General features: G+C 44.4%; 1 protein-coding gene across 6 annotated transcripts in view; it reads right to left on the minus strand.

Moving 5' to 3' along the window:
* Stard13 (StAR related lipid transfer domain containing 13) overlaps nucleotides 1-25,477 on the minus strand; it is a 381,417-nt gene that overhangs the window by 74,495 nt on the left and 281,445 nt on the right. Inside the window, exon 1 of one of the 6 annotated variants that reach the window (XM_040751433.1) lies at nucleotides 22,109-22,565. The exons of the other annotated variants lie outside the window; for them this stretch is intronic. The gene's annotated coding sequence lies outside the window, so the exon portion shown is untranslated. Of the gene's footprint in view, nucleotides 1-22,108; nucleotides 22,566-25,477 lie in introns of those variants that run through there. 6 annotated transcript variants of the gene reach the window in all.

The raw sequence follows: 25,477 nt of genomic DNA on the forward strand, positions 1-25,477 counted from the left end.
GAAAGATGGTATGCACTAGAGTTCAAGCGGGGGATTTTTTTTATTAGGGGAAAAGGATCGTAAAAGGGGAAAGGGGAGAGGGGAGACCAGCCTCTGGGGACAGGAGCAGTGTGAGAGAAGAAAGAGAGGGAGAGAGAGAGGAAGAGGGGGGAGAGAGAGACAGAGACAGACAGACAGAGAGAGAATGGGGGAGGAACAGACAGACATTGAAAGGGAGGGAGGGAGAGAGAGGGAGAGGGAGAGGGAGAGAGAGGGAGGAAGAGGGAGGGAGGGAGGGGGAGAGAGAGGGGGAGAAAGAGAGAGAGAGAGAGGTGGGAGGTGGGCAGGGTTTTTTTAAAAGGGAACCTAGCAAATGTGCACAAGTGGTGCTCTTAGTGGTAGCAGCTGAGGGCGTATCCTGTCAGGACTCCAAAGGCAGGCCAGTACAGATGCCTGAATACTAATATCTGATACCCCTTAACACTGCCCCTGCTTCAAATTCTTAGGAATTCCAAGCATACATGAAACTGCAAGGGTTGATGTTAGAAGAGAAACTGTAAGAAAAGGCGGAAGGCAGTGTGGTGGGTCATGCCTGCAATCCCAGCACTCTGGTCTCTGAGGCTCAGGATTGCTGAGAGTCGTGTCAGCTCCATTACACAGTGAATTCTAGACCAGCTTGGGCTTCAGTGTAAGATAGTGTCTCAGAAAAAAAAGGAGGAAAGAAAAAAGAAGGAAGGAGGGTGTTGGGGAAGTCCTGTTATTTGCCTGTGCATTTGTCAATAAAGTACTGTCTGGCCAATAGAAAACCTAGATAGGAGGGACTAGGAGTCGAGGAGGATTCTGGGAAGGGGAAACACAAGAGAGTCAACATGTGACGCCATGGGGGTAGGACGCCGGGGACTATTCTCCGGTAAGAAACATACTTAGATTAACAATTATGGGGTAATTACTTAAGGCAGAGCTAGCCAGTAAGAGACAAACAAGGCCAACAGCTTCATAATTAATATAGCCTCCTGTGTGTTTATTTGGGACTCATGCGGATCTAGAGCCAGGCTGGCGCGGCAGAGCCCAGGCGACTGGCGGGGGATAAACCAAAGCGGCTAGCAAAAGAAAAAGCTTCTCTTAACAGGAGGGAACAGAGAGGAAAAGAAAATACTACTTCATTTATTATCATAGATAATCATTGTCCCTTTTTAAGTAATCAAGCACTACAGGGATATAGTCATACTTGAAAAATCACTCATGGTTGAGTCACAACCACAGAAAAGAATAGTGTATAACTTTCAAATGTCTGATCACATCTTTATTGTAAGATAAAGAAATATAATTCATATTGTGAGCAGACACACACTTACATCTGCACACACATAGACTGACACAAATTTTCACAAATAATAGTTACCCTTTACGTACACAAACCCACTTTGCCTTCCCTTCCCATCCCATTTTATCCTGCCCTATCTGACATTGCTGGTCATACACTAGCATCATTAGTCTTAGTGGAAAGCTCCTAAGAGATTAATTGACTGTACCTCCAGGTGTGTCAGGGGAGATTAGTTGGATACACCCCAGGTGTGTTCAAGGTGGGGAGATCAGTTGGGTGCACTCCAGTGTGTGTGTGTGTTTGTGTGTGTGTATGTGTGTGTGTGTAAGATCAGTTGGGTGTACTGAAAGTGTGTGTGTGAGTGTGTGAAGATTAGTTGGATGTACCTCCAGTGTGTGTGTGTGTGTGTGTGTAAGATTATTGGGTGCACCTTCAGGTGTGTCAGGGGGGAGATTAGTTGGGTGCACCTCCAGGTGTGTCCAGGGTGGGAGGGCTTCTAGAAAGCATTGCCTAAGTGAGGAAGATTGACCCAAATGGGGCAACAGTGTCCTGTAGGTGAGGGACCCAGATGGAATAAGAAAAGCCCCCACTCCTCTCTCCCTCTCTCCATCCTGGCCATCCTGTCTCCCTATCATGGTAGGGAAACTTCTGGAACCCTGAGCCAAAATAAAGCCTTCCTCCTTGTTTTTCTCGGGTGCCTGTCACAGCCATGGAAGTCTGGTTAACACACATCTTGACTTTGTGTTTAGTAACTCTTGGTTACTTGAGAAGAATCTAGTTAAACGAATACATTGAACGGCATTCTTCTCCTTAGACTCCCCTTCTTTCTCAATTCCCCAAAGTCTCACCGCGCAATCCCAGCACCCCTGAATCTGTTATGAGACATTTCCCAAACACCTCTTTTCCTCCCCACCATTCCCTCCTTGGTTTAGACCCTGTACCCAGGACTATTGCAAGGGAATCTCAACAAGTCTCCTTCAGTGAGCATCCCTGAAAGCTTTTATCATTCCTGTCCCCAGCAGAACGGAGTGTCAACTCATCATCACATGGCCACTGTGCCTTCCTGTCAGCCGCTGCCAGTCAAGGCTCACACACCGCTGCCCAGCACTGCTCAGAGCTCCCCAGCCCAGTCAAGGCTCACACCCCACACTTCCTGGATCTTTCATCCATCACAGTCCTACATCATCCCCTCCCAACCCACTCTCTTTTATGTCTGTTCTCCCACGATTCAGTGGGGACACTGGAATCCCAGGTTGGCCTGGCTCTGGGCTATTATATTCCTTATAAGATAACATTGGCATGTTCTCAATGAACATCTGACTCCTCCATCTGACCTCAGCTCTTTGGGGGCCTTACTCACTCTGACACCATGAGTGCCTGGCAGAGCTCATGGAACCTGGTGTGTGATCTGTAGGTGTTGAGCCGAGAGCAGTTGCGCAGGGCTTGCCTTGTTCCGTAGGAATCTTGGGCCAGAGTGGACTGCAGACTTATTCTTGCCAAAGGACTCTAAGAAGTCTCTGGACCTTCTTCTCCCTGGAAAACCTCCTTTGCTGTCCTTCCCCTTGCCTGGTTTGATTAAAAGAGGCTGGGGGTGGGGTGGGGTGGGGTGGAGCACAATCTGGGCACCATAGCTTTCTGTTATCTCCATTTGAGAAGCCTGATGCACCTGTTACTGGGGCTGGAGTTGGGCAGCATGCCACACACCCCCCCAGGCGTAATCAATAAGCACGTATGGCATGGAATCTCATGCAGCCTGGAGGCCTTCCAGAGATGGCTTTGGAAGAGTACTGGGGAGACAGATGTGGCCTAGGAGAATGAAGCTTGTTCTGGTCGTAGATCCAAGGTTGGATTCAGTGTGGACATACCAAAACTCCCTGGATATGCCCTGAAGGAGCCACAACTAACCCTGGCATACTCATTTGTATCCCAGAGGCAATCGTCCAATTGGCCACGATGGGGAGTGGGGATATGGGATGCTGTTAATGATAGCAGTGCCTTCCATCCTTTGAGATGCTCGACTATGACTACTTGGGTTCTCAGCGAGAGGGTAATATATGGGGTGAGCTGACTTGGGGCCCTGAACTGCTGTATCTGCCTCTAGCACCCTTCTTTCTACTCTGCTTAAATAAGCCCTTTCCTTTCTCAAGGGTGCGGCTCACTAGACTGCCTCCTTGGCACCATCTAACAAGATGGCTACCTCTACACTATGGTGCATGGCCACCTTGAATTACCACTTGATCTGTTTCCTGTGACCAGGACTTCCATCTCTTTACTATGAAAGTGTAAGCATGGTGGACATGGAGACAGCCATGTAGGTGTGTGGTACTTGTGGTACTGCCAATAACAGAGAAAAAAATGAGCCTGTACATGGGCGTGGCTGAGGATGCCAGTGACAACAATGATGGAGGTGACTTTTGTTAATCTCCGGAAAGGGAAAAGTGATGGAGACAGGAGAAAAGAGTGAGCATCTTTACTAAATGAAATAAAAACAGACAGAAGGAAGAACAAGTAGAGATCGTGGACAACCTTGACAACAACCACAAACCAAGAAAACACCTTGACAAAAAGGTAGCATTTACACTATAGAGCTCCTATCCACTAACCCAAGCAAAGGGCTCCGCAACCCAAGCCTCAGTTTCCTGATACGCACGTTTCTCTCATTACCTGTACTCATCAGTGAAGCTGTGAGGGTATGAGGAGCCCAGAGAAAGGAAGGGCAGTTAGCTCACCCTGCAATCCTGTCTTAGATACAGGGATTTGGTTTCATTTTGTGTTTAACAACGGCTGAACAGAATGAATTCTCTATATTGACATGCATTTAAAAACCTGAAGCCTGAGCTGGAGAGATGGCTCAAAACAGTTAAGAGCATTGGCTGCTTTTCTAAAGGACCCAGGTTCAATTCCCAGCACCACATCAGGTAGATCTCTCTCTCTCTCTCTCTCTCTCTCTCTCTCTCTCTCTCTCTCTCTCTCTCTCTCTCTCTCTCCCTCTCCCTCTCTCTCTCATACACACACACACACACACACACACACACACACACACACAGATATGCAGGCAAAACACCAATGCACATAAAAAATAAATTCAAACAAACAAACCCTGAAGCCATTATTCTTCCCTAAAATGAATCTTGCTTTTTTTCTCCTTTCCCACTGATATACCTGAACAACAGAAAGAAAAGGTTCCCTCAATGAATTTTACATTTTCCTATATGTAGTTAGAATGTAATGAGTTCATACTTTTTTTTAAATACAAAAAGCTCTCCTTCTGAGGAAAATGATGCTTCAGGTAGATATATGATTCTACAGACTCTCAAGACCCCTGGGCATTCTGTCTCTCTGATGAAGCTTGCATGCGCTTTAAAAAACAACAACAACAACAACAACAACAACAACAAAAAAAAACCCTTTCTTCAGAGAGACCTGTTTATTCATTTCTTTATAACTGCCCCTCTATGTACCACAGGAATTCTAACGCCATAGTGAGAGCCAAAGGCTCAGCTCTAAAGAACCGAGAGACACACGGCCAAGGGCTGGCAGAGGTCAGCTAAGCACAAGCTCACAGGACGAATGCAGACTCTGCTCAGCAACATTAAGTGCTGGCTTGCAAACAAAGACATTCTTGAACATATTTCCTTGAAGCAGCAGCATGTCTCAAGTGCATTTTACTCAAGAATGCAGCCAACCTCATGCAAGGTGATGACTGCAGAGACAACCCGAATCCTGTTTAGTATCCATGGTTCTCGAACTCTTCAAAGTAAAAAGCCGCGCTCTTCCGGACATCATGGAATCCCTGTGCACAGGGCTCAGTGGGAGGCCACTCTGTACCTCTGGCTTCAAGGCCCGCTGAGTAGGGGTGCCAAAGAACCAGGGATTCTCCGAACTGCCTCCGACCCCGCTCCCATCATCTTCTGGATGTCATTTTTCCATCCAGGACGGCTTTGTCCCACTCCATCCCACCAGCCAAGTCCATTCATTTCCCCTTCTTTACCTCCTTAAACATCAGCTCTTCCTGTAACCTTTCTGTGTGTCTCCCTCTCCTGCCACCCAAGGTTGGTTGGTTCACGCTCCCCTCCCTCAACCTCCTGTGTCCTTCCACCCACACTTACCCCAGCACTAGAATTTTTGGTCTACTCCGCTTTCATGTTCCCTCCACAGCCGTCTGCCTCTGCATCAGCCCAGTGCTAAGCACCGCAAAGGGGTTTGATGAATGTTTTCGGGAAGATGAGGGAGCTTCCAGCATGGACGTTCTGACAGCCTTATAGCAGGGAACAGATGATCATTCTCTCTCCCGCTTCCGGCCACCAAGAGCAGAAAGTAACCTCACTGGTCCCCAGTGACCTGTGGGGCCTCGGCTGAGATTCCAATCCTCCACACTTCCTCTCCCCATTGTTTTCATTCACGTTAAAAAGAAACATCAGAGCCTCAAGAAGGAAGACCGTGTTTGGAGCAGAAAGCGGCATGCACTGTCTGATGAAGGCGTTCCTCGGGGCGACCGAGGTGAAGGCAGAGTGTGTTCCACTGACCCCGTTGTCCACAGTCTTTCGGAAGAGGACGGAGGGAACCGGCCACCCCTAAAGGAGTAGCACATAACTCATCCTGAAATACCGATGGCCTATTAGCTTCTGTTGGAAATTTCCAGATCTTTTCTTACACACTCTTGGAGATTATAAACACAAGTGAAAATGTTCCACTGGCCGGGGATACAGCTCGATGGCAGCATCCTTGCCTAGCAAGCAGGAGGCTCTGGCTAGACAAGCCAAACAAAAACCGGGCACAAGCACATCCCACAGCTAAGATGGGTTTTTAAGAGACTGCCTCCTTCTTGGTACAAAGGTTCAATGCAGGTCCTATGTGTCCATTTATTCTCTTTGTTCTAAATTTAATTCAACTTTAGTATTTTTGAAACAGGGGCTTGCTGTGCAGCCGAGGCTGGCCTTGAATCCTCTATGTAGCTCAGGCTTGCCTGAAACTTGCAAGCCTTCTGTCTCTGCTTCCAGAATGCATATGACCTTTTAAATGTTACAAAGCTCCTCTCATTTGGCAAGTGTAATTTCCATTTACAATATAAGCTATATGTTAATTATGTATTCCATAGTGGTACTTATTTCCTAAAGTGATTATAGTGTCAATCAGTTTAGGATATTTGAAATGATTAATAGCATACACATGCACTCTTAGGTTTACCACATCGTAGATTTTTAAAATTCATCTGTGGCACCATGGCTTTATTATCAAAGACCAGGGTCCACTAAACTGTTTTTTCCAGAACCTTCCTGAGAAGGCCTTTGAGCATCTGCACCCATTCCCTCAGGCTGTATAACGTACTTCCTTGCTTCACAACAGCCCTCGGTGACAGACAGAGATGACTGTCTTGGGCAAGTAGGGGGAGTAACCCTGGAGCTGACGTCATTGTCATTTCTGACATTCCAACTCTGTTCTCTCCCCCATAGGGACACTTTTTCAGACCTATAGCTCACTGCTCACTGCCCACACCTGACTCCCAGGCCACTGAGTCACTTCCTGCCTTCCAGACTTGCCGCTAAACTTGCTTTTGTAAAAACAAAATTAAGTTAAAGTTTAAAGACTACTGTGACAGAAACAGAACGGCCATGTAACAACTGTAGGTTAATAAACATACAGTGGACTGTGAGTCCCAGAATCCTTTGTGGTTAGGCCTTGAGAGGGCACTCACCAAAGGCGTGTGGGTGACTGAGCCAGTGACTCCTTCCTGCTCTCCTTCCCCAGATGAGCCAGAGACCTCAGAAGCTACATGTGGAGGTGGCAAGCACTTAATGTGTCCAGACGCGAAGACTTTCCCACCTCTAGGGTGAGTAGGAGACACATAGATAGTTGTCAAAGCTCCTGAGCACTTTGAGAATAGAGAACTCTGCCTGATCTGATGGTGGATCCCCAGTGGCCACTGTGTGTCTGGAAAACTGTGGGTATGTAGCCAGCATTTGTGGGAATACTGAAAGTGAATAAGTTATATAGAGTATGCGCATAAGAAACAAAAATGAATAGTTAGTTCTGCAGAAAATTGCTGGGCATGTTTTTCTGCTATATATACACACACACACACTCACACACACAACCTCACTCTCAATATTACTCAAAAACTCTTTTGTCTCTGCATTCATTTTTGTTTCCATGGAAGGCACCCAACTTTCAGCAGGCACCACACCAAGCTAGATTGTGTAATGGCTGCTTTTGAAAAGGATTCAATTTTTTCCCCTTAAATGACTATTTCAGTTGACCTAAGAGTTTTACCTTAGCACTGTTTAGTTTTAGAGAATTAAACGCGTTTAAGAGCAACTGGGGATTTTCAAGACTTTAAGGGCAAATCCCCTAAGGGGACACCGGCTAGGTGGCTCAGGTTTCCTTGCTCTGGTCTCCTCATGAAGAAAGCTCTTGTGCCTTTTGGCATTGTCAGTCCATGAAAATGACAATTATGACAGTTTCCCATAATAAAGTCTTCACAAAACTCTCCATATGTTTGCAATTATTTTCATTCTTGTTACCAAAACATTTATAAAAATTTCAGCCTTTAATCCCAGCACTCGGGAGGCAGAGAGCAGGCGGATCTCTGTGAGTTCCAGGCCGGGCTGGACCGACAGTCTCCAAAACAATACAGAGAAACCCTGTCTCGTAAAAACCAAAAAAACCAAAACAAAAACAAAAACAAAAAACCCCAAAAAACTGTCAGTTTTTTTTTAATTTATAAAGTCAGAAAGTAAAGGGAAAGAGCTTGCAGAGTATAGGGGCTTTTTACAGGGCAGGTTATTATTTCAGAGGTGATTTGAGATGGGCATAGAAGTCACTCTGCAGTTGCTTGCTAGCTGAGTGATTTTGGCTGCAAAACTTGGCCCTTCCAAACCTTAAACCTTCTCCTCAGTCAGAGGAAGCCTCTTGGTCAGTCTTTTGGATGCACTGAGAATCCTGTGATCTGCATGATGGAATGCAATGCTAATGGTGCCTATAATCGCAGAAGCCCATGCCCTGGATGGTGTCACAGGACTCAAAACACAAACCTGTACTTCTGTCCTGGCTGTCTGAGGGAAGACAATGGCTACACTCATGCTAACTCTATCAAGAAAAGCCCTGGGAATGTCAGGGAATATCATGGAATGTTGAGGTTTATCTGACTCTTGCTTTGCTCGGAAAGCTTTGTTGGTGAGTCTTGATCCCGGCGGTTGACATGACATCATAGTGTGGTCTCTGACATAGCAGGCTAAGCCTCTCCACAAAGCCACAGGCTCAGCAGCTGACTCTTGGTCCCTTGCGTCAGCCCCAATGCATCCTCTCTCAATTGGGGGATCAAATGTAACATTTCTAATCTCTCCCTGTTTTGTGATCCAATTCTAATGAAAGTGAGCGTGAAGGCACGATGCCAAACGCAGAGTCTGAGTGAAGCCATGTTTTAAAGCCAGGTTTTAAGTCTAAGGCAGGATGTTTAGGCAAGTAAATGACCACGGACTGCACCAGCCTATAAACCAGCTGTGCAAGTTGGCCTTCGTGCATTCAGCCTTGGCTGGCTTTCTCTGAGGTGGACTCAAAGGTGGCCATGAGCCACGTGTCTGTTTATTAGCAGTTCCCACGGCACTTGACCAGTGTGAGGCACATAGCACATGGTTAAACATGGCAGCAATTCACCCAGCATTGGCACTGAAAAGGAAAAGAAATGTTCTACAGCATGCAAAGGCTTTAGGTATTTTGTGGTTTGACTGGAGATAAACACTTGCTATAATTGTAGTATTTACTGAGCAGGGGATAAGCTGTTTGGAAGCTAAAGATGTATCCTGGTAACACAGTGTTCCGTATTCCTTAATTTCCCCCCAGAGACATATTCTGGAATGTCCTCTTTAGCATAAATCATATGAGAAAGGTTTATAAGACTCACAAAGTATGTGTAATTTTTATTAAAACAAAAAATGTCTTCCTAAAAATAAAGTCTTCCTATATACCGTTCAAATATTCTGTTAAAAGGAACCGGCTATTGTTGGTACAACAGATGAGGTGCCATATCTAAAGCTTTCTGTAGAATGGCTCCTTTAACCATCCCCGCCATAAGGAAGACAAGACCAAGACTCACCCAGGTTTTGCATTAGGATGCTGACACTTGAAATAGCATTTCTGTTTCCAGCCTTTGCCTATAACTGTGAACTCTTCCAAATCCTTCTGAAGAAGCTAGACTATAGATAGAAACACACCAAAAGTTGCTCATATAATTTCTCTCTCGCTGTGTGTGTATGCATTAATTGGTCATTAAATATGCATGTTAACACTGCACCAATAGACTAAGAAGTGGAGAAATGCCACCTATCAAGAAGAATTTATCAAATTCTGCTAAAAATAGAACTTGCTGTTGCCGAAAATGAGGAGGAAAAGTGGAATCACTAAGTAACATTTTCCACAGGTCTTGGTGGCTTTCCAGAAGATTCTATGGGAGAACACTGGGTTTCCTGTTGGAGTCAAATCCCTAAGAGTTTTTAATGGAGGTGAGGGAGGGGGACATTTGAAAACCACCAAAACAGTGTGTGATTGGCCACCCAGCTAAAGCCCCTCGTGTGACTTCTTGCCCTCACGATGTCCTGAAGTTAACTTTACCAACACCACTTCAGACATGAGCAACCCAGGACTCAGAGCCACAGGAAAGCTTGTACACAACCAACAATGGTCTCTAGATTCAAGCCCAAACCATTCTGAGCCTCAAAGCCAGGCTTCTCAAAGTTGCCTTTGGGTCTGTTGTAGTTGTTGGCTGGTACACCGTATTTTCAGCAGGAGAACAAAACAGAGCTCTTGTGACTGGGGACAGGGAAGAGAAAGCACAGGGACCAGTAAAAAAAGACAGGAGGCCTGTCCAGTCACCTATACTATTAATTAAGCTTTGCTGCCTGCCAGCTAAGCCCTGCATGGCTCCATGGTGATTATCAAGGCAGTCAGGACTTCAAATGGCTCTGATAACAGAACATAATCGGATTATGCGCAACCACTCCTGTCCCCTGTCCTGTAGCTTAAGCAAAAACAAAACAAAACAAAAAAACGTTCTTTTAAAGCCAAGGTTTCTGTGTTGTTTTTTCTATTAGTTACTAGTTCAGAGTGACCCTAGAGACCTCAAAGATTGTCAGAGCTGATTTTCACATACCAGTGGAAAGAGAAAGAAGTCGTTCTCACTGAGTGGAAGTGAGAACTGAGTGACACACTCATGTAGCCTCTTCTTGTGTTCAGTGTGGACTTGACAATCAGAGGCTCCACGCAGTGGGAAAGCCACAGCAATGGAGCACCGGACACAGCCCGGGTCTAATAAAAACATTTTCGTTTATGATGCCTGGACCACATACACATTTCATTTTAAAACCAAGCATTTCCTTAAGTACTTAGAGCAATTTTGCAAATAAACTAAATTTAAATGTGGGGAGATGGTTAAAACTTTATTTTGGAAACATTCTGCTTTGAAATTGACTTTATTGAGGTGAAGCTATTTTATTTTTATTTTTCAGGTTTATTCATTTCTTTGCGTGTATAGGGGTTTTGCATACATGTACTATGCGTACCACATCACACAGCATCGGAGGCCAGAAGGGGGCGTCAGATCTACGACTGGAGTTACAGACAGCTGTAAGTTGCCTTGCTGGTGCTAGGAACTGAACCTGGGTTCTCTGCAAGAGCAGCCAGCGCTCTGAACTGCTGAGCCCTCTCATTCTCTATTGGCAGCTTTTGACTTTCAAAAACTGTTCTGAAATTTTTAAAAAACCCTCTTACTGTGTATCTTGCAAATGTAGACCCTTCTACGACAGGCTAATCGGTGTTCAAGTATGAAAGTAGATAACTGTTTAGACATTATATTTTAGGGTATCTAGCATGCAGTGGAAAGTTTGCTTTCATAGGAACTAGGTATTGAACAGTCAGTTTGTTAACAGCAAACTCATCAATGGTCTGGTGCTCTAGTATTATCAGGGAAAATATGGGATAGACCCAAAACAGTGAAGAAGCAAAAGGAAAAGACACTTGGTTCTCAACTCCCAGCTACGTTTCTCAATTTGGAGAAGATGAAAATGCATTTCGTTTAACTAAAAAAAAAAAGAATGATAAAGCTCATTTTAGTAAGGAGGATATATATGCTGTCAATCCTTCTGAAAAATGACCCTGCTTTCCAGAAGCCTTGATTGACATTTCTGTTGGGACACTCCTCCTTTGGATAAACACATACACATGTCCGGGTTTCATATGAGCTGCAGTCTTGCAGGGACTTCAAGGAAAAACTTAAACAAAACAAAAAACTCTCATATTTTCCCAGGCTTTTTTTTTACTTCTTGTGTAAGAACTTTTATGACATTGGAGTAAACTGTTTTATTTATTTTCCTTTGTTCTTCCCGTCTTACTGGAAACCAGTATTATCAGGATGGAATCATCTTCAATAAGAATAAATTGGGACTAAGGAGACGACTCAAATTAATGACTAAGAGTTAAAATGTTTAGTTCTGCCGCCACTTTGAATATGCCAATTGAATTTTAATGGGTTGACATTTTCACCTATTCTGATGTGACATACATTTCCCCTTTGAAGGAAAGAATGACATTTTTATCAACATTTTGCCTCATCCTCAGACTTGCGCATCCCTCTGCAACTCAGCTTTTGACAACTTTTGTAATAGTCAAAACCCTAGTGAGAGCGCAGTGGTCGAGCTCCTGTCTAGCAAGCAGAAGGTGCTGCGTTCAGTTCCCAGTGTTACTGAAACTAAACAATGCCCTCTGCCCCAAACAACAGTAAAATAAATAATAAATAAATAAAAGTTCAGCAACCTCCCCACTCCCACACACAATATGAATCTCTCTAGCCTTCTTCCTCAGGGTTTCTAAATATGGTTCTTTCTCTCTAAATCACTGCTTGTGTTCATCTAACTCTTAGTAAGCGTGTCTGGTGTCCCAGCCACCTGGAGCTGACAAATATTTTCCTATGTGAAGGATCCCATAGCAACCAGATCCGTGTCAGGGACACAAACCAGCTGTTTGAGTGCTGTCAGCCATCAGCACCCACAGAAAGTTCACAACAGAATGTTTGAGAGCTCAGAAGTCATCATCTTTCAGGGCACAGTGCGCGCGCGCGTGTGTGTGTGTGTGTGTATTCATGCATGTGGAGGCAAGAAGACAGTCTCAGGTGCTGATCCTTTCTGGCTGTCTTGTTTGAGGCAGGGTCTCATGTTCTCCACAGACTAGCTGGCCCATGAGCTTCTGGGAATTCTCCGGTCTCCACCTCCCATCTCACCACAGGAGTCACACCTGACCATTTCCAGCTTTCACATGCGGTCTGGGGATTCACAGTCAGGTGCTCACTCTTGTGTGGCAAGTACTGCACCGACTGAACCCTCTCCTCGGCCCTAGAACACAGATCTTCAGAAACAAAAGTAGAAACTATCTAGGAGGGGACCTGAGATAAGTAAGGTTACAAAGACCTTCTGTTTGGAAACTGTCAGGTTATCACAAGTGATGCCATCTTGGAAAGTTAGTAAGCCTCCCACGGCCTCAGTTTCTCATTCGTGAAATGTGGCCATGAGAACGCTGTGGGGTGAAGTATACTGTGATTGGCAGATGGGAACCACGTGGTATATCTGCTATTATTAAGTTAAGGAACACACAGATGCAGCCTGTGACAGCAAAGGTCTACAAAAGAGGGTGCCGGGGAATGCATTAGACATTGCAGTACTTCTATTTTATATATTTAGTTTAAATATTTTTGCAAAACCAAATTCTTCTGCCAGTATCTAATATCAGGGTGTTATGCTAAGCCCTGTTGGTGGTTTCTGAAGGCAAGTGGTAACTGTGTGAGGTAGAGGGTTGCTCTGTGGAACAGCCATGTCCCCTGTGTCTTTGCTTTCGAGACTGTCACTCAACCATGCCATAGGAAAATCTACACGAACCCAGTTGAGAGTATCATGTGGCGACACTGCACACTTTACATTAAGCAAACCCTCAGAAAAATCGATAACTGACGTTAACTCATGTAGAGTTGTTTTGAAGAAAAAATGTTAATTATCAGGAATGAGTAGCCAACGAGAAGGAGATAAAGTTGGTTAACAGTCACATCTCTAAGGGAAGAACAATGGGAACCGATCTGGATGAGGCAAAAGTGGGCTGAGCTAATTTAAAATAGTTTAGGAAGACAACTTGAAATGCAGTTGTATATACTGTGAACTCTATGTCTTGAGTTATTAGTGGCAGTGAACATGAACATATACCAGTGCATAAAAATAAATACGTTAAAAATGCTGACAGGAGGGTGAAGTCCTCAACATGTAGTAGATAAACAAGCTACCTTTAAGTAAAAATATACTGACCATCAGTTGTACACCACAGCACCAACATGCTGCATGTCTATTCTTGCTGGGCCATAAGCTCCAGAAGGGAAGGGAACTTCATTTGACTACTTGAATTATTTCTTGTGTTACAATAGCCTAAAATTGGCCTAGACACATATATGAGCAATTGTTGAATGGGTTAACTACTGTAATGGGCCTATTCACAGTATCATTGTTTCTCCTCTGATCTGCTCTTCTCCAGGATACAAATCCTAAACTAAAAAGTGGCAACTGCTAGCCTCCCCACACATGTAGCCACACATGACTTGTAAAACAATGTCAAGACTTACAATAACTGATTCTGTCTCCTCTCCAAGTCCCATTTCCCACACAGGGATATTTCTAGTAGCATGCTAGGGGGCCACTGATTCATTTATCTAAAGAATTATTTATTTTTGTCTTACGTGCATGAGTGTTTTGCCTGCACCTCTGTGCACCCAAGAAGCCAGAAGGTGTCGGATCCCCTGGAACTGGAGTTACAGATGGTAGTGACCCATGTGGGTACTAGGAACTGAAGCCTGGTCCTCTGGAAGAGTAGCCAGTGCTCTTAACTGCTGGGCCGTCTCACTAGCTTAGAGGTTGTCAGTCTGTGGGTTGAGACCCCTTTGGAGGTGGGTGTGAATGACACTTCCACAGGGGTTACATATCAGAAATACTGCATACCAGATATTTACATTATGATTCATAACAGTAGAAAAATTACACTTAACTAAGCAGCAATGAAATAATTTTGTGGTTGGGGGATCACCACATGAAAACCTGAGTTAAAGGGTCACAGCATTAGGAAGGTTGAGAACCACTGCTCTAGCCCCACCCCACCCCCTCATTTATTTTTTTAATACCTCAAACATTTAAAAGTCTGTGTGATTTTCAAAGCAGATCTTTTGTTTGGTCACATCTATATTCTCCCTTTCCCAGTATTAAAACGGATTCACACCTTCCCCGTTCTTCCAATGAGATTGGAATGTGTACAATGCCTCAACCCTTGGAGTTGCACGTTGGTGACTCTTAATTCATGACCCTCTCTGACCCCAGGATGGGACTGGATGCTATAGGTTTGTTTCTCTTTCCATAGTTCCTTATACACAGTAGGTGCTCAATAAATATGCATTGAAATGAGATATACAATGCTACTGTGTATACTCGGCAACAAGACAGCGGGCTTGGTGGTGTAAGAGTAACCTTTGGACCAAATAAGGTAATGTGGAGGAACATGAAAAGAAAAACACCCTCTTGGCTGAAACAAGCCTGAGAAGCAAGGCATGCCAACAGTCAGCCTTAAAGACATAATTCTCTTCTTGCTCTTTGCTCTAAAGCCTGGCACAGAATGGTCATCTAATGTGGAGCCTCATCATCAGCCCAAATGAATGAACAAATGAACGAATGAATGAGTGAAAAATTAATTAATTAATAAGACCAATGGTTTTCATTTCAACTGAGCTCTGACTGTTGCATTGCTGCTCAACTCTTCATGGTTTTATTCACATACTTGCAAATCCCGAAGAGCACCAGTTAGGGAGCCTGTGGAAAGAGCACAAGAGTGCAGGTTTCTTCTGCGCTGTCATTTAAGGCTAATTTAAGAAGTTGCCTTTTGTCAGCTTGCCAGGGTTCTCTAGGTGTACCCTGTATGGAACACTAGCGGCTGTAGTCACAGACAGAGCAGACAGTCTAGGATGCAGGATAATAAGCGTATTCAGGAGAACAATGGTTCTCAAGAGATCCCTAAGCTATTGTTTTGTGGTAGAGGTAGAGTCATGAGCCCCAAGAAGTCTTATAGCACAGTGTTTGCAAAAGCCATCAAGGGACTTTTCATTCTAGACTCTCAAGAAGGAAATTCTGATGGGGCTTTGATGTGGGATAATGCTCTTGCACACTGTAAAGGTTTGTCACTCATATTGGTTTAATAAAATCTGATTGGCCAGTAGTCAGGCAGGAAGTATAGGCAGGGCTATCAGACTAGGAGATTTCTGGGAAGAGGAAAGGCAGAGATGCAGTCACCAGCCAGGCACGGAGGAAGCAAGATGAGAATGCCTTACAGAGAAAGGTACTAAGCCATGTGACTAAACAGAGATAAAAATTAAGGGTTAATTTAAGTTGTAAGAGTTTTTTAGTAATAAGCCCGAGCAATCAGCCAAATATTTTATAATTATCATAAGCCTCTGTGTGTTTTGGAGGGACTGAATGGCTGGAGGCCTGGGTGGGACAGAAATTTCCATCAACAGGGCTTCTTGCCCTTTGCTGTTGGATGCATGATGAGCAAGCGTCCTAAGAGAACAACCACACAGCCTCAGCCTGCATCCCCTTTCCTCCTCTGGATGTAGCAGCACTGTTCTTAGCATACTGAGGGCTCCCTTGGGATACTGAGTCCCTCAGCCTGCGGCTGGCTTCTAGTTCACCAAACAGGATCAGTTCAGCCCCACCTCAGATCAGTGGTCAGCCTCGGCCCTGCGCTGCCTGTCCAATGTATGCGTGAAGTCCCTGGAAGGAGTGAGCTTGAACATGATGCCCTGAAGGTCTCTTCAGCCTCACTGAGGACAAATGCAGTTCCTTCATGAAAATGTCTGTCGTGATTGTGAAGACTTAGGTTTCCAATAGGGTGACCCTCTCAGGACTCCACACGCCCTACCCCGACACCCTCGAACTGTTGGTGTTGCATGTCTGCCTACCTCGAGTCCATTAGGGAATTTATTTTTGGATATATTACCATGTTGATACTCATTTGCTAAGTGGGCAATCTCTCATCATTTAAACAGAAAACAGGAATTACATCATTTATTCTGCAATGCACAGAACATGTATCCAATCAGAAGCATCTAGAAACATCATTGGACATGGCCCATAATTTTCAGAACCTCTAGGACTAGAGGAAAAGCTCTGCCAACTGTCAGTTCTTCACTCTGGTATCATGGCTGAGCTTGGGGGAAGTGGCAGCATGGAGATGGGGTGGGGGTTGGCAGCACAGAGAGTGGATGTGTCCTCAGTATCCCTCCAGAACTGACTGCTGACCCCCACTTGCAAAGCACACAGGGAGAGGATAGAGAATGTGTATGTTCAGTGTTTAGCAACTGCACAGACCCGATTTGGTGGGGTTCTTTCCAGCTGCCCTGTGGTTCATCCTGATTCAACATGCAGAGGCATTATGATAGAATGGATTTAACTCTGCCGACTATTCTGTGTCAAAAAAAAAAAGATTAAGTGTAAGATTATAGAAAGCTTCCATAATTTACATAGTTTCTTCATAGTCATTTAGCAAGTACATTCAAGTTTTCCTGTTTTAACCTCATTCGAGAAAGACCTTGAAGCAGTTACGCTTTTTGTCTCTTGGCTAGAGAGATGGCTCAGCAGTTAAGAGAACACACTAGCAGAGGACCAGAGTTCACTTCCCAGCTTCCTTTCTAGCTTCCTAACCACCTGTAAGCCCAGCTTCAGGGGATCCTACACTTTCTTCTGGCTTCCACAGGCATTTCACTCATGTGGCATACAGATATGTGCACAAGTGTACACACATACAAATTAGTACAAAAATTTTAATAATTCTAAGTGTGATTAGTAGGGGCTGAAGTAGGATCAGTAAGTTAACATTTTATCTAGTAGTGAACTACTTTGATTTCTTTCTGTTAGAATATTAGTTTTCCAGTCTTAAATGTCTATATGGTATTACACTGGTCAAATAGTTCCAGACACATGGTTATCTAAATTGTGGTACTTGCAATGGCAAAATACCTCAAGAAATTGGTAGGGGACACTTTCTTTTCATTTATCCAACTAACATAACTTGATCATTAACATTGTAGTTAGGAGAAACTACAGCGAGTGCCAGATAATCAAGTAACATGATTTATCAATAAAGAACTCTAAGTAATGGGTATTGCATAAAGAAAGAAAGAATGAGATAAAGACTTGATTCAAATGTATACTAAGGGAGTCGTGAATGAAGAAGGCTGCGATTCTGTGAAGGGTTTGTGTTGGAAAAAGGTCTCAAAGATTATTGATACGTAATGCAGCTTTGGAATCTGAGGAGGCTGTCTTCTGTTGGTTGCCCCATAGGTGTAAGCACCACGATTGCCTCATCATCCTCATCTCTTAACTGTATTCTAAATATTTCTCCTTAAATTCACAGGTGAGAAGCTTCTTTTTGCGGCAGATGGAGACCATTACAGAGATCCACAACTGCTGAAGCATGAAAAGGACAAATGACCATGGTGTCCAGCCACAGTGGATGATCTGCAACACAACCCCTACACCTAAAGGCTCCAGGAACAGCTTAGAAGAGTAAGCAGAAAGACCGTAAGAGTCAGAGACCCAGGCAGTCCGCTGTGAGACTCTACCCAAGGAATCTCAGAAATGTAGTCACCTAAACAAGATCTGAATGGTGACAATACCAGCTGGCATGCCAACATGGATGGGGAAAATCTCATAAGGCCTGATCTCTAAATGAAGAGCTACAGGCAATTAGTGGATCCCGAGAGATGAGAATCAGTCTTCCACAGGTACAAACCCCTGATAGGTCATTTAACCCCCAGTCATCCACTTTAAACAAATACAAACACGAAAGGGACTTATCGGGCTGTATTTATACGCATCTGTGCCTGTGTGCATGTATGTGCATACACACATATGTGTGTACATGTAACAATAAAGAAGAACTGGTCATGAATTTGATGAGGAAGATACAGAAGGATTTGAAGAAGGAGAGGGGGAGATGATACAAATATAGCACACGTGTGAAACTCAAAATAAAATTAAAGGGATTTTTAAATCTAAGGGTGTTAGTGACTAAAAAGTTAAAGGAGGTGGAATGTGGAAAGGGGCAACGAATCAGTAAAGCAGGAAGGACAGAGGGACGGCATGCAGCAAAAGTCTGATGGCAGGAGCAGTAGAGACGAGGTCCAGAGCTGAATGAGCACTCATGAAAGACTAGTGATACAAGACAAGAGCTAAGACAAAGCTACCAATGTAAATACAAAAGTGAAGCAGAAACAAAGGTATGAAAGAAAGAGGTATATAGCTCTATACATCATAGTAGAGAAGGGGCAGGAGAGATAGCTCAGTGGTTAAGAGCACTGACTGCTCTTCCAGAGGACCTGGGTTCGATTCCCAGCACCCACATGGTAGCTCACATCTGTTTGTAACACCAGTTCCAGGGGATCTGAAGCCCTCTTCTGGACTCTATAGGTTCCTGCATACATGTAGCACACAACCTCACAGAAGTACACACATATACACATAAAGTAAAGCAGAGCCCTCTAAAACATAGGAGAGAACACATTTTGTGGAATCCATAACTGGACCATGCATGGCATGGACGTCTGCAGTGGTGCCAATCACTTGATGCGAGGGGCACAGAGGACAACACGGGCTGGTTCTGGGAGGAGATCCAGAGCACTGAGAGAAAGCTATATGTGAGGAGATTGGATGGTGAAGAGAAAGCCTTTGAGCAACAGGCAGGATTTATTAAAGCAGAGGGGGAAAGGAATATTCCAGAGAGAGAGAGAGATTGGACTAACATTTCCATGCATATGCTGTCATTTGATCTAAGACCACCTCAGACAGACATTCTTACTTCCACAGTGCAAAAGCAGAACTGTGGGCCTATAGGACCCGGTGACAGCCTAGGGTTGAGTGGGTGGCTCACTGGGCTGTCAGACTTCCCGAATCCAGGCTGCTGTGTGCCCTGTGCTGGCTGAAGGACATCCAATGGTGTAGGCAGTGGGCACAGGGAGGTCCGACTTGATTGCCTTAGCACTAGTGAGCTGCTGTCCAGTTTATCAGTCACATGAAATCGCTTTAAAACAGGGCACACCAAGGTTTGCTACCTCCAGTGGTTGCTCTTTATATACAGCAACTCGTATTGAAACGTTTGAAAACGATGATACATATATTTGCCTGAAGGTAAACATACATACGTACGCATATGTTTTATATAGTATATGTTTGGATCTGTGAAATGGACAAAGGCACTAGGCATCTTAATTGGCACCGTTCTCTACTTTGTTTACATTAGGAAGTTTAAAAGTGTGTTGCACCAATATTAGCCCAATTTCTAAACTCCAAAGCTAATTAAAGAAGTGGCTGGTTTTTCCGCATGCTGGGAAACTACTGAGTAGATGAAAGCTAAGGTCCAGACAGAGGAAAAAACGAGGCTGCGGCCGCAAGAGCAGGCGCCGATAAACAAACGCAATACCACATGTGATGGCTGAATTTTATTTCTGAGTGATTCAGATTTTCAGCACCACGAGGAGTTCAGCCTAGGGAAATGAAGGCAATTTCATAAGTGGCTTATATACCGAAAACTGATAGTACGAGGTACGTGAGAATACCCTGTTGACATTTGAAGTTTCTCTGGAGCAATGAAATACAATTATTAAGGGGTTAATCATTGTGCAAACACAATGACTGTGACTAAAACCCAAAGCTTCTGCATGTTTTTGGTCTTTACAACAAATTTGACACATCCCTATGAACTCTGACGTGGGAACAAACATCAGCCAGGTGTTCCTTCAGGTGACACACATGTCAGCACATGGGAATTTAGCTCAGGCAAATGATACTAGCTGTGTCAGAAAGGGCCTAGGGGCCCCATCTCCATGGAGGAACTGCTGGCAGCTGAAGACTGCTGGGGAAGGAGGTTCACTATCCTTGGGGGACGCGGCCCCTGATGGGTTGCCTGTGCCCCAGTGATGTTCATAAACCCACATGTACATGGGCAGTACTAACTGGGCATTCGGTTATTAATAATGAAAATAAAAAGAGGACATGAAGCTGGGTGGGAGGTGGGGGGGTATGGCAGGCTTGGAGGTGGGGAATGGATCAATCAATAGACATTGAAGTCTTCAAAGAATAAGAAAATTATTACAACAAAGCAAAACATAATGGCTGGCATGAACGATGCCTCATACAGACATATACATATATATGTGTATATATATATATATATATATATATATATATATATATGAGAGAGAGAGAGAGAGAGCTCAACAACAAAATGTTCCAGTATTTCCCAAAAGAACATCATACATCCATCTCTAACCTCCGCCTTATGTCCAGCTTCCCCGTGTCTATCTTCCCCAGAGTCCTGCCTACTATCATTTTCTTCCCTTGATTTTTGTTGGATCTTCACCACAGGAAACAGATGCCATAGAAGAGACAGTAAGAGCAAACCTTTACTTTCTAGTTCCTCCAACAAGAGCAGGCATTAATGTGATGCTCATTGCCAAGTGTGTGGGAAGGGTCCTGTTGAAACCAAGCGACTCCAGTGGCAGCATCACCTCATTCAAGGTGCTCAGGACGCTATCGGGGGCCAGGGCATCAGAGAATCAGAGAGAGACTGGCACAGCCCCCTCCCACGTAGCTGTCCCCACCACCCGTCACTGCACCCCCACCCCATAGAGTGAAATTAGTCAGTGAGGGTTTCTGTAAAATGCATAAAACGGTTGTCTTCTAGGAGCTGGCGGAAGATAAACGATTCCAGACGCTGGACTGTGGCCATTTTCCCACACATGCTACAGCTCTGACATCCATATTGGGCCATAACCCTGAGTGGTGTCTGCCTCTGCCCGTTTACAGCCGGTGCCTCCACTCCTGGTTTACACTACAGAGCCAGCTCGCACACACCCAAGTCCCCTTTTGCCCGTGTAGGTTAAAAGGGAACTGCTTCCCCCCACCCCTTTTCAGTAATAGAGTTCCGACATTCCTCCTTAGCAGGTTTTCTTTGCTCTTGCCCAGAGTTTCTGCTATTGAAGTCACTGTTTTAATCTCCCACTGGAAGTAGACAAGTCCATGCCTAATAAAACACACGGCATCTGACATGGGATAGGAACCATTCGGAGATGACAATCAACCATCCAGAACCACACAGCCTAGCTCTCCTTGAAAACGAATACTCTGAAAATGTGCCACACATCCACAGCAGGATTATTTCACGAGACCCAGAAACAGCTGCCCTTGAAAAACAGTGTCACATTAGCTGCATGATTCTGAAGGCACGTCCAAGTTTAAATGATCTGCTCATACACGGAGCAAACCCATAGTATTGTCTGTCAGCTCCATAATTCACTAAAAAGTGAGCCACTGCTACACTGAATTATATTTGAAAGATAAAAATCTTATTCAAAGTTCCAAAGGGTAAAAAAATGGGGGGGGGAGGGGGAAGGGGGACGAAGAACGGAGACATAGGAAGGAGGGGCAGAGAAGGAAAGACAGATGTCTGTGTTGGTAATCTGAGATCTGAAACATAAAATAGATCATTCGGCAGCCCTCAGATATCTTTAAAATGAACAAGGGGACCACAGGCGCTGCTTCAAGTTCTTGTCAAAAGAATGCTCTCTCTCAGGGTCAGCTGTACCCGAGAAGGAAACTTTGGATACCCGTAACAAATCTTGCAGCCCACATAGGAAGCGATGCTGTCTTCCCACCACCTCTTTTTTCCTAAGCAACACAAACTTACTTTGTTTGAAAATGTCCTGAGGCTGCGCGGTACCTTTGGAACAAAACCACTGTCTTCTCCATTCGCTTTTCTGCTGTCTTGAGAACTGCTGCTCAGAAGCTGACAGATGGTGCCTCTGTCACTCGCTACTTCCTCTTCCTTATCTCTGCCAGCTAATACCTCCTCTGTGCTAAGCTGTTGTCTGTGAGACGGGCCCACCTCACTCTAGCCTGATCAATGGAGTGCCTAGTTTGAGGTTGGTTTTGGCCCCGCCTTCCAGCTCTAAGAGAAAAAAAAAATGAAAACTCACAGCTGGATTTTTTATAAATCTGCTCTTTTAAAACTGGCTCTGCAGCCCAGCACATACCAATGGGAAAGGCTGCCAGTCTGTCCCAAGCCAAGAGTGTGCTCCTTATCCCAAGTCCCCAGCCATCGGCCAAGCAGACACATCACCTAACCAATCACATTCAAGTTAGCCTACAAGTTTACAAAAATGAAAAGTCTTCCAAACCAAGCTTATGTTTTTTTAAGTGTAGCGAGCCTTAAAAACTGATGCTTGGGCACACGAGTGCACGTACACACCCACACCCACACACCCCACAATGGAATAACCTGTGGCATGTTCAGATATTGAAAAAAATTCCAAAGATAAAATGGAGAAAAACTAAAATCAGACATTACAACATTGATGCATGTATAATTTTCCATCCTAATCCAAGTCATTGCTCACATGCAGTGATGTTATACCCCAAGCCGAGTGTTTGCTGCTAATATTTACATTGTCAGTGCAGCTACTGGGTCAAGAGAATATATGGCCAGGTTAATTGCTAGCAGGTATAATTAACAGTGGTGGCCACACAGACAGCCCTTATGAGTGTTATGAAGTTGAGACTAAACATTTAAATACTGTAGTAGTTCCCAGTCAGGAGATCTGAGTTTGAGTTAGTTAGTTTTCTGTTTGTTTGTTTTTTTAACAACAAAACAAAAACTTAGATTTTGGGATTATAATCTAATATCCTCTTTTCCTGTTCTCCCTCTTAAACCTCCATGATCTTTTTCAAATTCATGGTCTCTTTCTCCTTAATTGTTGTTGTTGTTTTGTGTGTGTGTATTCCTAAAAACATTAATACGACTGCTCCTTTGGTATAACGTCACCTGTCTATGTGATCATTTGGTATTGCATAAGTGCCAGATGATACATCTACAACACATCTTCCTCACCTAATACTGATCATTTTGGAAGTAGGGGGGCAGAAAGACTGTAAGAGCCAGAGAACAGCCGGGCGGTGGTGGCGCACACCTTTAATCCCAGCACTCGGGAGGCAGAGGCAGGCGGATCTCTGTGAGTTCGAGGCTGGGCTAGACCGACAGCCTCGAAAACAATACAGAGAAATCCTGTCTCGTAAAAACCAAAAAAAAAAAAAAAAAAGAAAAAAGAAAAAAAAAGAGCCAGAGAACAGGGAGTTTGTTGTGAGAGTGTGTCTCCTAGTCATGTCATACGCTATGCCCATAAAGTCTCATCAACATGGTTGCCTAAACATGAGCTCAACAAGGACAACACCAACAGGCGTGTTAACATGAAAGTGGGAGGCTTCAACTCTAGACAAAGAACTAGAGGTGACATAGGAGCGCCAAGGGCAGGACAGAGAGTCTCCCCCAGGGAAGAGGACTCCGATTGGTTATTGAGTCTCAGTTTTATTTCTCAGTGTCTGTGAACACGAAGGGCACGAAGTGATCGCCAGTGATTACACAGGGGACCGCGAGATTAAACGATGATGACAAAGCACCTTGTTGTTACAGCTCAACTTTCACATCGTCCTTTTTCAATAAGAGAATATTAAATCAATATAAATATTTCATCCAGCGAAGGACGGTAGCAAACTAAATATCACAGGCAGTGATAAGGAGAGGGAGAGATCAAAGGGTTCTGGGAGTAATGTCAGGTTTCAATATTTGGATTCTACAGGGAGAGAATATACAGCAAGCACTGGGCATAGAGAAGAGTTAACAGTGGACTTGGAGCATGCACGTGTGTATGTATGACAGTGGCAACCATGGATGCTCTTTCTTGGACTCTGTCTGCCTTTTTATATATATATATATTTTTTTTTGAGAAAAAAAATCTCAGTAGCCTGGAATCTCCTAAGTAGGCTAGGCTAGCTGGCCCATAGATCTCGGGGATCCCCGCCTGTCTCTGCCTCCCTAGTGCTGGGATTAAAAGTGGATACCACACCCAGATATTCTGATGTGAGTTCCAGAACTTGAATTCAGGTCCTCATGCTCGCAAGGCCAGAGCTTTAACAACTGAGCTATCTCCCTGGCCCTGAGCAGTAAAATTTTGGTGTCTCGGTTTCTCTTCAATCTCACTCAATGGAGTCCTAAAGCCACTGTGTCGTTTGTCCCATAACGGGAACAGATACATAACTGGTGAATGGGTGGACTGAACACTGGGTTAGGTAAGGGCTTCTTGCTTCAAGTGCTGGAGTGTGATTACTGTAAGGACCTTGACTTGATCAGCTACCGCAGGGTCAAGCCTGGCTGAGCATCATTGTAGAGCCCTCAAATGTAAGACTGGGATTTGAATGCAACATGACTTCTCCATTGGAAAACAAGGGGACAGATTTGTCCCTGGATCCCTGATCTGGTTCCACTCTCTCCTCACTCCAACCCCTCCCCTTTCCCACTTCCTCTTGGAGAAAGTCATCCCACTGACAAGGGACTGAGTCAAGAGCCAGGGTGTTTGTAAACATCCCTTGAATGAAAACACATGGAGCTTTTGGGTAAATGTCCCTAAATGGTGTTGCAAGCCCTTGCTTGTTGTGGCTAGCAAGAAGCGAGTTTCTGAGTCAACGGGTCCCTCCTACATGAGGGCTGTGTGCTGGGAATCTGGGCAGCTGTGTACTCCAGGAGAAGAGAAAGTAGAGGAGATGGGAGGTGCCTGCTGCCCAGCCTGTGTGGTACCCCACAACCTATGCTGTCTGTGTTCTTGTCTAAAGATCCTGGGAAGCCCCCCATCTATTTAACAGTACTTCAAATGTGTGATCTCCTGCTCCTAATCTGAACGGTTATTCTAATCTGGGATAAGAGAGTTTTCTAAGAGATACCCCTTTACTGTTATGATGCACAAAGCACACATATTATCCACCACAGAGGATGGGTGCTGCCAGCTCGCTACAACACCTATTCACAAAGACATGAGCAGTATGCAGTATCTGGGGCCAGTGCTACTTCAGATCCTAGAGTATTTGTATGCATGTGCATGCATGTGTATTTGTATATGTATAATATATATTTAACAAGATATCCTGGGTGTGGGACCAAAGTCTAAATATAAATTTCATTTATGTCTCGAGTATAAATCGCACACGTGGCCTGTATTTTTTATGTACT

Source organism: Mesocricetus auratus, unplaced genomic scaffold, assembly GCF_017639785.1.
Source record: "Mesocricetus auratus isolate SY011 unplaced genomic scaffold, BCM_Maur_2.0 Super-Scaffold_100008, whole genome shotgun sequence".
NCBI classification, from domain to species: domain Eukaryota; kingdom Metazoa; phylum Chordata; class Mammalia; order Rodentia; family Cricetidae; genus Mesocricetus; species Mesocricetus auratus.